The sequence below is a fragment of the Balaenoptera borealis genome (genome assembly GCF_965194805.1).
Source record: "Balaenoptera borealis genome assembly, chromosome: 13".
NCBI lineage: Eukaryota > Metazoa > Chordata > Mammalia > Artiodactyla > Balaenopteridae > Balaenoptera > Balaenoptera borealis.
Window position 1 is genome coordinate 28,375,329 of NC_138870.1, and position 12,419 is coordinate 28,387,747.

The window sequence follows — 12,419 nt, forward strand, 5'->3', positions numbered from 1 at the left end:
TGCTAGTATTTTGTTGAGGATTTTTGCATCTATGTTCATCAGTGATATTGGCCTGTAGTTTTCTTTCTTTGTGACATCTTTGTCTGGTTTTGGTATCAGGGTGATGGTGGCCTCGTAGAATGAGTTTGGGAGTGTTCCTCCCTCTGCAATATTTTGCTAGAGCTTGAGAAGAATAGGTGCTAGTTCTTCTCTAAATGTTTGATAGTATTCGCCTGTGAAGCCATCTGGTCCTGGGCTTTTGTTTGTTGGAAGATTTTAAATCACAGTTTCAATTTCAGTGCTTATGATTGGTCTGTTCATATTTTCTATTTCTTCCTGGTTCAGTCTCGGCAGGTTGTACATTTCTAAGAATTTGCCCATTTCTTCCAGGTTGTCCATTTTATTGGCATAGAGTTGCTTGTAGTAATCTCTCATGATCGTTTGTATTTCTGCAGTGTCAGATGTTACTTCTCCTTTTTCATTGCTAGTTCTATTGATTTGAGTCTTCTCCCTCTTTTTCTTTATGAATCTGGCTAATGGTTTATCAATTTTGTTTAGCTTCTCAAGGAACCAGCTTTTAGTTTTGTTGAACTTTGCTATTGTTTCCTTCATTTCTTTTTCATTTATTTCTGATCTGATCTTTATGATTTCTGTCCTTCTGCTAACTTTGGGGCTTTTTTGTTCTTCTTTCTCTAATTGCTTTAGGTGCAAGGCTGGGTTGTTTATTCAAGATGTTTCCTGTTTCTTGAGGTAGGCTTGTATTGCTATAAACTTCCCTCTTAGAACTGCTTTTGCTGCATCCCATAGGTTTTGGGTCGTCGTGTCTCCATTGTCATTTGGTTCGAGGTATTTTTTGATTTCCTCTTTAATTTCTTCAGTGATCACTTCGTTATTAAGTAGTGTATTGTGTAGCCTCCATGTGTTTGTAGTTTTTACAGATCTTTTCCTGTAATTGGTATCTAGTCTCATAGCGTTGTGGTCTGAAAAGATACTTGATATGATTTCAATTTTCTTAAATTTACCAAGGCTTGATTTGTGACCCAAGATATGATCCATCCTGGAGAATGTTCCATGAGCACTTGAGAAAAATGTGTATTCTGTTGTTTTTGGGTGGAATGCCCTATAAATATCAATTAAGTCCATCTTGTTTAATGTGTCATTTAAAGCTTGTGTTTCCTTATTTATTTTCATTTTGGAGGATCTGTCCATTGGGGAAAGTGTGGTGTTAAAGTCCCCTACTATGATTGTGTTACTGTCGATTTCCCCTTTTATGGCTGTTAGTATTTGCCTTATGTATTGAGGTGTTCCTATGTTGGGTGCATAAATATTTACAATTGTTATATCTTCATCTTGAATCGATCCCTTGATCATTATATAGTGTCCTTCTTTGTCTCTTGTAATAGTCTTTATTTTAAAGTCTATTTTGTCTGATATGAGAATTGCTACTCCAGCTTTCTTTTGATTTCCATTTGCATGGAATATCTTTTTCCATCCCCTCACTTTCAGTCTGTATGTGTTCCTAGGTCTGAAGTGGGTCTCTTGTAGACAGCATATATACGGGTCTTGTTTTTGTATCCATTCAGCCAGTCTGTGTCTTTTGGTGGGAACATTTAATCCACTTACATTTAAGGTAATTATCGATATGTATGTTCCTATTCCCATTTTCTTAAATGTTTTGGGTTTGTTATTGTAAGTGTTTTCTTTCTCTTGTGTTTCTTGCCTAGAGAAGTTCCTTTAGCATTTGTTGTAAAGCTGGTTTGGTGGTGCTGAACTCTCTCAGCTTTTGCTTGTCTGTAAAGGTTTTAATTTCTCCATCAAATCTGAATGAGATCCTTGCTGGGTACAGTAATCTTGGTTGTAGGTTTTTCTCCTTCATCACTTTAAATATGTCCTGCCACTCCCTTCTGGCTTGCAGAGTTTCTGCTGAAAGATCAGCTGTTAACCTTATGGGGATTCCCTTGTGTGTTATTTGTTGTTTTTCCCTTGCTGCTTTTAATATGTTTTCTTTATATTTAATGTTTGATAGTTTGATTAATATGTGTCTTGGCATGTTTCTCCTTGGATTTATCCTGTATGGGACTCTCTGTGCGTCCAGGACTTGATTAACTATTTCTTTCCCCATATTAGGGAAGTTTTCAACTATAATCTCTTCAAATATTTTCTCAGTCCCTTTCTTTTTCTCTTCTTCTTCTGGAACCCCTATAATTCAATTGTTGGTGCGTTTAATGTTGTCCCAGAGGTCTCTGAGACTGTCCTCAGTTCTTTTCATTCTTTTCCCTTTATTCTGCTCTGCAGTAGTTATTTCCACTATTTTATCTTCCAGGTCACTTACCCGTTCTTCTGCCTCAGTTATTCTGCTATTGATCCCTTCTAGAGTATTTTTAGTTTCATTTATTGTGTTTTTCGTTGTTGCCTGGTTCCTCTTTAGTTCTTCTAGGTCCTTGTTAAATGTTTCTTGCATTTTGTCTATTCTATTTCCAAGATTTTGGATCATCTTTACTATCATTATTGTGAATTCTTTTTTCAGGCAAACTGCCTATTTCCTCTTCATTTGTTAGGTCTGGTGTGTCTTTACCTTGTTCCTTCATCTGCTGTGTGTTTTTCTGTCTTCTCATTTTGCTTATCTTACTGTGTTTGGGGTCTCCTTTTTGCAGGCTGCAGGTTTGTAGTTCCCGTTGTTTTTGATATCTGTCCCCAGTGGCTAAGGTTGGTTCAGTGGGTTGTGTAGGCTTCCTGGTGGAGGGGACTAGTGCCTGTGTTCTGGTGGATGAGGCTGGATCTTGTCTTTCTGGTGGGCACGTCCACATCTGGTGGTGTATTTTGGGGTGTCTGTGGCCTTATTATGGTTTTAGGCAGCCTCTCTGCTAATGGATGGGGCTGTGTTCCTGTCTTGCTAGTTGTTTGGCATAGGGTGTCCAGCACTGTAGCTTGCTGGTCGTTGAGTGAAGCTGGGTATTGCTGTTGAGATGGAGATCTCTGAGAGATTTTTGCTGTTTGGTATTATGTGGAGCTGGGAGGTCTCTTGTGGATCAGTGTCCTTAAGCTGGCTCTCCCACCTCAGATGCACAGCCGTGATGCCTGGCTGGAGCACCAAGAGCCTTTCCTCCACACGGCTCAGAATAAAAGGGAGAAATAATAGAAAGAAAGAAAGAAAGAGGATAAAATAAAATAAAGATAAAATAAAAGAAAGCTATTAAAATAAAAAATAAGAAAAAAATTATTAAGAAAAAATTTATTAAGAAAAATTTTAAAAAATTTTTTAAAATAAATTTTTAAATTTTTTAAAAATAAAAAATAAGAAAAAAATTATTAAGAAAAAACTTATTAGGAAGAAAAAAATTTTTTTAATTTTTTAAAAATAAAAAAATTATTAAGAAAAAACTATCAATTAAAAAAATTTTTTTAATTTTTTAAAATAAAAAATAAGAAAAAAATCATTAAGAAAAAAATTTTTAATTTTTTGTAAAATAAAAAATAAGAAAAAAATTATTAAGATAAAATTTATTAAGAAAAAAAAATTTTTTTTTAAGTAAAAAAAAAAAAAATGTATGGACCGAACCCTAGGACAAATGGTGAAAGCAAAGCTATACAGACAAAATGTCACACAGAAGCATACACATACACACTCACAAAAAGAGGAAAAGGGGAAAAAATAATATATCCTTCTCCCAAAGTCCACCTCCTCAATTTGGGATGATTCGTTGTCTATTCAGGTATTCAACAGATGCAGGTACATCAAGTTGTTTGTGGAGCTTTAATCCGCTGCTTCTGAGGCTGCTGGGAGAAATTTCCCTTTCTCTTCTTTGTTCGCACAGCTCCCAGGGTTCAGCTTTGGATTTGGACCTGCCTCTGCGTGTAGGTAGCCTGAGGGCGTCTGTTCTTCACTCAGACAGGATGGGGTTAAAGGAGCAGTTGATTTCGGGGCTCTGGCTCACTCAGGCTGGGGGGAGGGAGCGGTACGGAGGAGGCGGGGTGAGCCTACGGTGGCAGCAGCCGGCGTGACGTTGCAGCGGCCTGAGGCGCGCCGTGCGTTCTCCCGGGGAAGTTGTCCCTGGCTCACGGGAGGCTGGCAGTGGCGGGCTGTGCAGGCTCCCAGGAGGGGCGGTGTGGATAGTGACCTGTGCTCGCACACAGGCTTCTTGGTGGCGGCAGCAGCAGCCTTAGCGTTTCATGCCCGTCTCTGGCGTCCGCGCTGATAGCCGCGGCTCGCGCCCGTCTCTGGAGTTCGTTTAGGCGGCGCTCTGAATCCCCTCTCCTCGCGCACCAGGAAACAAAGAGGCAAGAAATAGTCTCCTGCCTGTTCGGCAGCTCCAGACCTTTTCCCGGACTCCCTCCCGGCTAGCTGTGGCGCGCTAACCCCTTCAGGCTGTGTTCACGCCGCCAACCCCAGTCCTCTCCCTGCATCAGACTGAAACCCGAGCCTCAGCTCCCAGCCCCCGCCCGCCCCGGCGGCTGAGCAGACAAGCCTCTCAGGCTGGTGAGTGCTGGTCGGCACCGATCCTCCGTGCGGGAATCTCTCCGCTTTGCCCTCCGCACTCTCTCCGCTTTGCCCTCCGCACCCCTGTGGCTGCACTCTCCTCCGTGGCTCCGACGCTTCCCCCCTCTGCCACCTGCAGTCTCCGCCCGTGAAGGAGCTTCCTAGTGTGTGGAAACCTTTCCTCCTTCACAGCTCCCTCCCACTGGTGCAGGTCCTGTCCCTATTCTTTTGTCTCTGTTATTTCTTTTTTTCTTTTGCCCTACCCAGGTACGTGGGGAGTTTCTTGCCTTTTGGGAGGTCTGACGTCTTCCCCCAGCGTTCAGTGGGTGTTCTATAGGAGCAGTTCCACGTGTAGTTGTATTTCTGATGTATCTGTGGGGAGGAAGGTGAACTCCGCGTCTTACTCTTCCGCCATCTTGCCCAGACCCCCTGATTTCATTTCTATAATTAGGTTCTTTTAAAGTTAGAGGGAAACAGAAATGGGCAAACAGGAATGAGGCAAAAGAGCTGCTTTCACCCTGATGGTGACACATGCATCCATTTGAGGATGGCGTTATTCACTGGATCTTGCTGCCTGTATAATAACTCCTTCCTAGCTTGTTCTAGAAGAGTCTCTTGATATGCACTTTACTGAGAAAATTAACAATTGAGTTTAAGATGTAACAGAATTGTGAATTCCAATTCTAAGGTAAAACATGATTCTGCTAGTTCTAAATTTAGATTGTAATATTTTCAAATATGTTTACAGTTGTCCTAATTGCATTTCTCAAAGTGTTCTTCTAGAACTGTTTAGAATTTTACAGCTTACCCCTACATTTAAAAATTAGTTCCATAGGAAAAAAACATAAAAAGACCATGCATGTCCAAATTATTACATCTTTTTCACTCTTTTCCATAAGATCCACTGCTACAGCTCTCTTCTAATAACTTCCTTCCTGTCCATGTTTGCTTGTGCAGTGCCTTCAGCCTCTATTGCTTTCCCCATTCTTTCTATTCATCAGAATTTTGCTAAATCTTATAGATTCTTATAGATTCTATTCCCAATGTCTGTGTATACATTACACCCTTGTATTGACTCAAAATTATTGTGTTCACCTTTTAAAAAATTGTCTGGCTAGAATTTAACTCCCTCAAGAACAGGCTGCATGGGTGGTAGAAAGAGCATGGATTCAGAACCTGGTCTGATTTGTGGCTCTGCCATTTTCCAGCTGTTTGATCTTGGGCAAGTTAACTTAATCCCTCTGATACACAATTTTCCTCTCTGTTATATGAAGGTAGAGATACCTTCATCATGAGACTGTGGTGAGGACTAAATGTGATAATATATAATGTGCTGTGTACATAGTAAGTACTCTAAAAGCAATTATCTTTTTTTCTTACCAGATAGGAAAGGTTTGATTATTCTGTGGTAACAGACAATCCAAATCTCAGTCACATAACATAGAAGTTTATCTCTCTTGGATTTCATGTCCAGTATGGGTCAGCTGTGGGGCTCTGCTCAATGGAGTGACTCAAAGACGCAGGGTAATAGGGACTTCATTTTGACATTTGCTTCCAGCATCAGAGAAGCAGTGGGGAGAGAACATGGCAAATGCATTGGCTCTTAAAACTTCTGCTTAGAAGTAATATACTTCCCTTCTATTCACATGCTATTGGTCAAAAAAAGTTGCATGTCCAAGGTTAACTTCAAAAAGGGGCAGGAAATACAATCACCATGTATCCTGAAAGCTCTCTAGCCAGAAATATTTGGTGAATATTAATGATGATATATCTTTCATAGCACTTATAATGCTATACATGGAACAAATTCTCCATGAATAGATGCTTGCTGAATGAATATTGACATGTGTTGGAATGAATTAGAGCCTACAGTTAAATATAAGCTTTATTTGAATAGCTTCACAAAACTATAAAGGATTTTCTTTCATGGGAAAATGGAAAATTCTCATTATGTTTATTTAGTAATGTGAGATAATAGAAAATATGTATATTGGTCTCTGCCCCTGACTTCTGTCACAGAGCTCCTAAAACTCTTGTAATTTCCTAAGTGATGAGAACACTAGGAGCATCTTTTTTGGTCTTTGACCCTGGTTCTGGACTCAGAGCTCTGAAATCCTTGTAATTTCCTGGGTGATAGGAGTATGTTTTGTTCTAATGAGGCAACTCTGGGTGGGCTCCTGGATTGCTCCTGGATGGGGGCTGGCCATTAGAAAGACCAAGGCATAATTAAAAGTTTGGAATTTTCAGCCCCACCCCTCATTCTCTTGAGAAGGGAGAAGGGCTGGATATGGAGTTAATGATCCATCATGCCTATGTGATTAAGCCTCTGTAAAAATCCCAATACTATGGGTTTCGGAGAGCTTCCAGGTTGGTGAACACATCTATATACCAGGAGGGTGACGCAGCTCAACTCCATGAGGAGAGACGCTCCTGTGCTTGAGACCCTCCCAGACTTTGCCCTATGCATCTGTCTGTTTATCTGTATCCCTTTATCATATACATTGATGAACGGGTAAAAGTAAGTAATAGGTTTCCTGACTTCTGTGAGCTGCTCTAGCAAATTAATTGAACCCAAGTGGGGTTCTCAATAAATTGAGAACCTTCAGTTTATAGCCAGTCAGTCAGAAGCACAGGTGACAACCTGGACTTGGAATTGGCATGTGAAATGCGGTGGGAGGAATCAGAGGTAGTCTTGTTGAACTGAGCCCTAAACCTGTGGGATCTGACACTACCTCCAGGTAGATAGTGTCAGAATTGAGTTAAATTGTAGGACACTCAGCTCGTGTTGCAGAGAATTGCTTGGAGGGGGAAAAGCCCCCACACATTTCATGTCCTAAGTGTTGTGAGTGTGGTGATAGTGTGAGAGTAAGCAGACACACAGGAGGAAAACTGGGTTTTCCCTACTTAGGTGGAAAACTGAATTTTCTCAACCCAGGTAGGTTGTTCAGTTTTAATGCTGTGAACAATTGTGACTGTACCAAGAAGTATTTCATTTTAATGTGGTGAAGTTCCTGTAGGCCAAGGTCTTATCCAGCTCTCCTCCATGTTTCCCCAAAGTTGATTATTCAGCCTCTGCCTTTGCACCTTTATTGATTAAATAGACTAAAAGTTTGGCAAGCGTTTCTTACTGAAATAATTAGATTTCAGTAGGGCCTTCTGTGCAGGTTTGTGATTTACAAATTTCTGTTTCTCTGTTTTACGTTTAGAGTATTTTGGATCTTGCTGTGTACTCATAAATCTTGCTGTGGTGCTAACACCCAGTAGCACAAAGGACATTATTAGGTCTTTAAAAAAGATTGATGTATTCTGTCCTAACCTGTAGGTGAATTGTTGCTTTAATGTGATTATTTTGTTTTATGCCTGGGCTTTGTCCCACCTTGGTGAATACAGAGACATAATATTGCAATTTAGTCGGGAGAACACCAGGTGGTACATAATGTCATCACTGAAGATGCCGTTACTATGGCATCCAGAACCCTATTCCAGCTCTGTGCTTTCACCATCTTTCTCTGTTTTCACAGAAGGACAGAAGGTGCTGCAAACCAGATTTTTAATATTTTAAGCATAGCTAGGAGGTTTTGTTCTCTATCAGGATAGATGTTCTTTTCCATCATTCTTTTTTGTCAAGCACTCTCACTGTGCATAGTTCAAAGCTTCCTTTGGTATTAATAGATTCATTCCCAGATAGAATATTTTGAAGTATTACCATTGTGATCTAACAGTTGAATCAGAGAAAAAGACTGAACCCTTGGGAAAACCATATTAGCAAACAGAAAGTTAACAGCCTTCCTGTTCACTAGGGCAGCTAACTGGTAAATAAAATGATTGTCCTTGTTTCTAAGAAACTTAAAATATGTGGATTGTTTATTTAGTTCTCCAGACACTTAAAGGCAATCTCATGAATGAAAAATCTTTAAGGAGAAGCTTGGACACAACAAAGGCTTATGATGTTAAGATTCCTCTTAATTAACCCCAATAATCTTTATGGTGATAACTCAGTGATAAAGTATGATATTTTTGTATGTCCTTTAAAAAAGAGGAAATGAAATTCTGAATCTCAGAATCAGCATTTACCACAGAGTGTTCTGCAGGATGTTACTGAATGTTATACAACAAATGATTCACTGAGAAATGCTGGGTTAAACCAAATTAAGCAGGTTTGCTTACTGCAAGAATTCACAGGAGCCTTAGTATATTAATGCACAGTGTGAATTTCCAAGAGTTGGGTAAAATATGCAGCATTTTCATTCTTATTTTACTAAAAACTTTTTTTTTTAACATCTTTATTGGAGTATAATTGCTTTACAATGGTATGTTAGTTTCTGCTTTATAACAAAGTGAATCAGTTATACATGTACGTATGTTCCCATATCTCTTCCCTCTTGCATCTCTCTCCCTCTCACCCTCCCTATCCCACCCTTCTAGGTGGTCACAAAGCACAGAGCTGATCTCCCTGTGCTATGCGGTTGCTTCCCACTAGCTATCTATTTTACGTTTGGTAGTGTATATATGTCCATGCCACTCTCTCACCCTGTCACATCTTACCCTTCCCCCTCCCCATATCCTCAAGTCCATTCTCTAGTAGGTCTGTGTCTTTATTCCCGTCTTGCCACTAGGTTCTTCAGGACCTTTTTTTTTTCCCCCTTAGATTCCATATATATGTGTTAGCATACGGTATTTGTTTTTCTCTTTCTGACTTACTTCACTCTGTATGACAGACTCTAACTCCATCCACCTCACTACAAATAACTCAATTTCGTTTCTTTTTATGGCTGAGTAATATTCCATTGTATATATGTGCCACATCTTCTTTATCCATTCATCCGATGATGGACATTTAGGTTGCTTCCATGTCCTGGCTATTGTAAATAGAGCTGCAATGAACATTTTGGTACATGACTCTTTTTGAATGATGGTTTTCTCAGGGTATATGCCCAGTAGTGGGATTGCTGGGTCATATGGTAGTTCTATTTTTAGTTTTTGAAGGAACCTCCATACTGTTCTCCATAGTGGCTGTATCAATTTACATTCCCACCAACAGTGCAAGAGTCTTCCCTTTTCTCCACACCTTCTCCAGCATTTATTGTTTCTAGATTTTTTGATGATGGTCATTCTGACCGGTGTGAGATAATGTCTCATTGTAGTTTTGATTTGCATTTCTCTAATGATTAATGATGTTGAGCTATAAACTTTTTAAACAGAGTATTTTAATAGTCTCATGTTCTCCAAAGCAAACTTTGGGAGGATTTGCTCTAAGTTCATTCTTTGAAAAATATGTTGACTGCTATACAGATGACATAGGTAAAGCATTTCTTGCTTAATTAAGCAATGGGCATATGATCAGATGAAGACATAGTCATTGTAAACAACAATAGTTTATATAAATTGGAAACATTGTCAAACATGCTATGGCGTTGTCTTCTGTGACACATCATTGAAAGGACTTACTGCTTTAGCTGCAGGTACCAGGAGATTATCAGAAACTTGGCCCTCTCATGATTATGTGCAATTGAGCCAGTACCATTGTGAAGAAGGCATACCTTCATGAATGTGAAAGTGGGTACTGAATAGTTGTGTGGGTTAAGCTGCCTTGGGCTCATGTAGGATATAGTCTTGTCCTCAGTTTGCTTATATTCTCATTGGAAAGGGCAGTTTTACATATACAAAAAGTGAAATAACAATATAACTTGATATCGAATTGATCTAAATGTGTTGTATAGACAAAAGTATAAGAATTCAGAGGAAGGAGAGATTAGCAAATTGGTTGGAAGGCTTTGAGACTAGTAAATGAGACTTGGGCTAGTTTTATTTATTTGTTTCTTTATTAAAATTATTCTTATTATATTTTTATTGAAGTATAGTTGATTTATAATATTATATTAGTTTCAGGTATACAGCTTAGTGATTCTATATTTTTATAGATTATACTCCACTTAAAGTTATACAAAAATATGGCTATATTTCCCTGTGCTATACAGTATAGCTTATATGTTTTATACATTGTAGTTTGTATCTCTTAATCCCATACCTCTACCTTGCTCCCCACTTCCCTTTCCCCACCGATATCCACTAGTTTGCTTTCTATATCTGTGAGTCTGTTTTTGTTTTATCATATACATTTATTTGTTTTATATTTTAGATTTCACATATAAGTGATGGCATACAGTATTTGCCTTTCTCTCTGACTTATTTCACTAAGCATAATACTCTCTAAGTCCATCCACGTTGTTGCAAGTGGCAGAATTTTATTATTTTTTATGGCTGAGTACTATTGCATTATATATGTGTTTTATATATATTATATGTATTATATATATATAAATAAATATATCAAACCTTCTTTATCCATTCATCTGTTGATGAACACAAGTTGCTTCCATATCTTGGCTATTGTAAATAATGTTGCTATGAACATTGGAGTGCATGTATCTTTTCAAATTAATATTTTTGTTTTTTTCAGATATATACCCAGGAGTGGAAATGCTGGATAGTATGGTAGTTCTATTTTAATTTTTTGAGGAACTTCCACACTGTTTTCCATAGTGGCTGCACCAACTTACATTCTCACCAACTTACATTCTCACTAGGGTTCCCTTTTCTCTACATCCTTGCCAACATATTTGTAGTCTTTTTGATCATAGCCATTCTGACAGGTGTGAGGTGATATCTCATTGTGGTTTTAATTTGCACTTCTCTGATGATTAGTGATGTTAAGCATCTTTTCCTGTGCCTTTTGGGCATCTGTGTGTCTTCTTTGGAAGAATGTCTATTCAGTTATTCTATCCATTTTTAATAGGGTTGTTTGTTTTTTTGATATTGAGCTGTATGAACTGTCTACATATTTTGGATATTAACCCCTTTGTCTTTTCATTTTGTTGATGATTTCCTGTGTTGTGCAAAAGGTTTTAAGTTTAAATAGGTCTTGTTTGTTTATTTTTGCTTTTGTTTACTTTGCCTGAGGAAACAGATCCAAAAAAAATTGTTATGATTATGTCTAAGAGTGTTCTGCCTGTGTTTTCTTCTGGTAGGTCTTTAATCCATTTTGAGTTTATTTTTGCACGCAGTGTGAGGAATGTTCTAATCTCATTCATTTACATGTAGCTCTCCAGTTTTCACAGCACCACTTATTGAAGATATTGTCTTTCCCATTGCATATTTTTGCCTCCTTGTTTTAGATTAATTGACCATAAGTGGGTGGGTTTATTTCTGGGTTCTTCATTCTGTTCCATTGATCTATGCATCTGTTTTTTGTGCCTGTGTGTTCTTTTTTTCTCAAGATTGCTTTGGCTATTTGGGGTCTTTTGTGGTTCTGTATCCCCTAGTGTGCTATTAATTCCTTCTAGTGTGTTTTTCATTTCAGTTATTGTATTCTTCAGCTCTGACTGGTTCTTTTTTTTTTTTTGGCCGTGCCACATGGCATGTGGGATCTTAGTTCCCCGACCAGAGATCAAACCTGCACCTCCTCCACTGGGAGCTAGGGGTCTTAACCACTTGACCACCAGGGAAGTCACTCCAACTGGTTCTTTTTTATATTTTTTAGTTCCTTGTTAAAATTCTCTGTGATCATCTAGTCTTTTCACACATTCACTTAGCATTCTTATGATTATGCTCTGAACTCTTTGGTAAATTATCTCTATTTCAGTAGTTGTCTTTTCAGGGTTTGTTTCTTGTTCTTTTGTTCAAAACAATTTTCTCTGTCTTCTCACTTTATTTAACTTTCTCTATTCTTATGAAATTAGGTGCAACAGTTACCTATCCTGGTTTTGAAGGGGTGTCCTTGTGTGGAAGCATCCCTACACAGTTTGCATGTGCCTAGTGGCTTTGGTGAGAGAGCTGGATCTGAAGTTATCATGGGTCACATTTTCCCCCGGGTATGCTGGCAGCTATTATGTTGGTGGGAGGTGGGGGTGGAGATGGAAGGTTTAGAGCCAGAGCCAGGTGTGAGCCAGGGTTTCTCCTATGC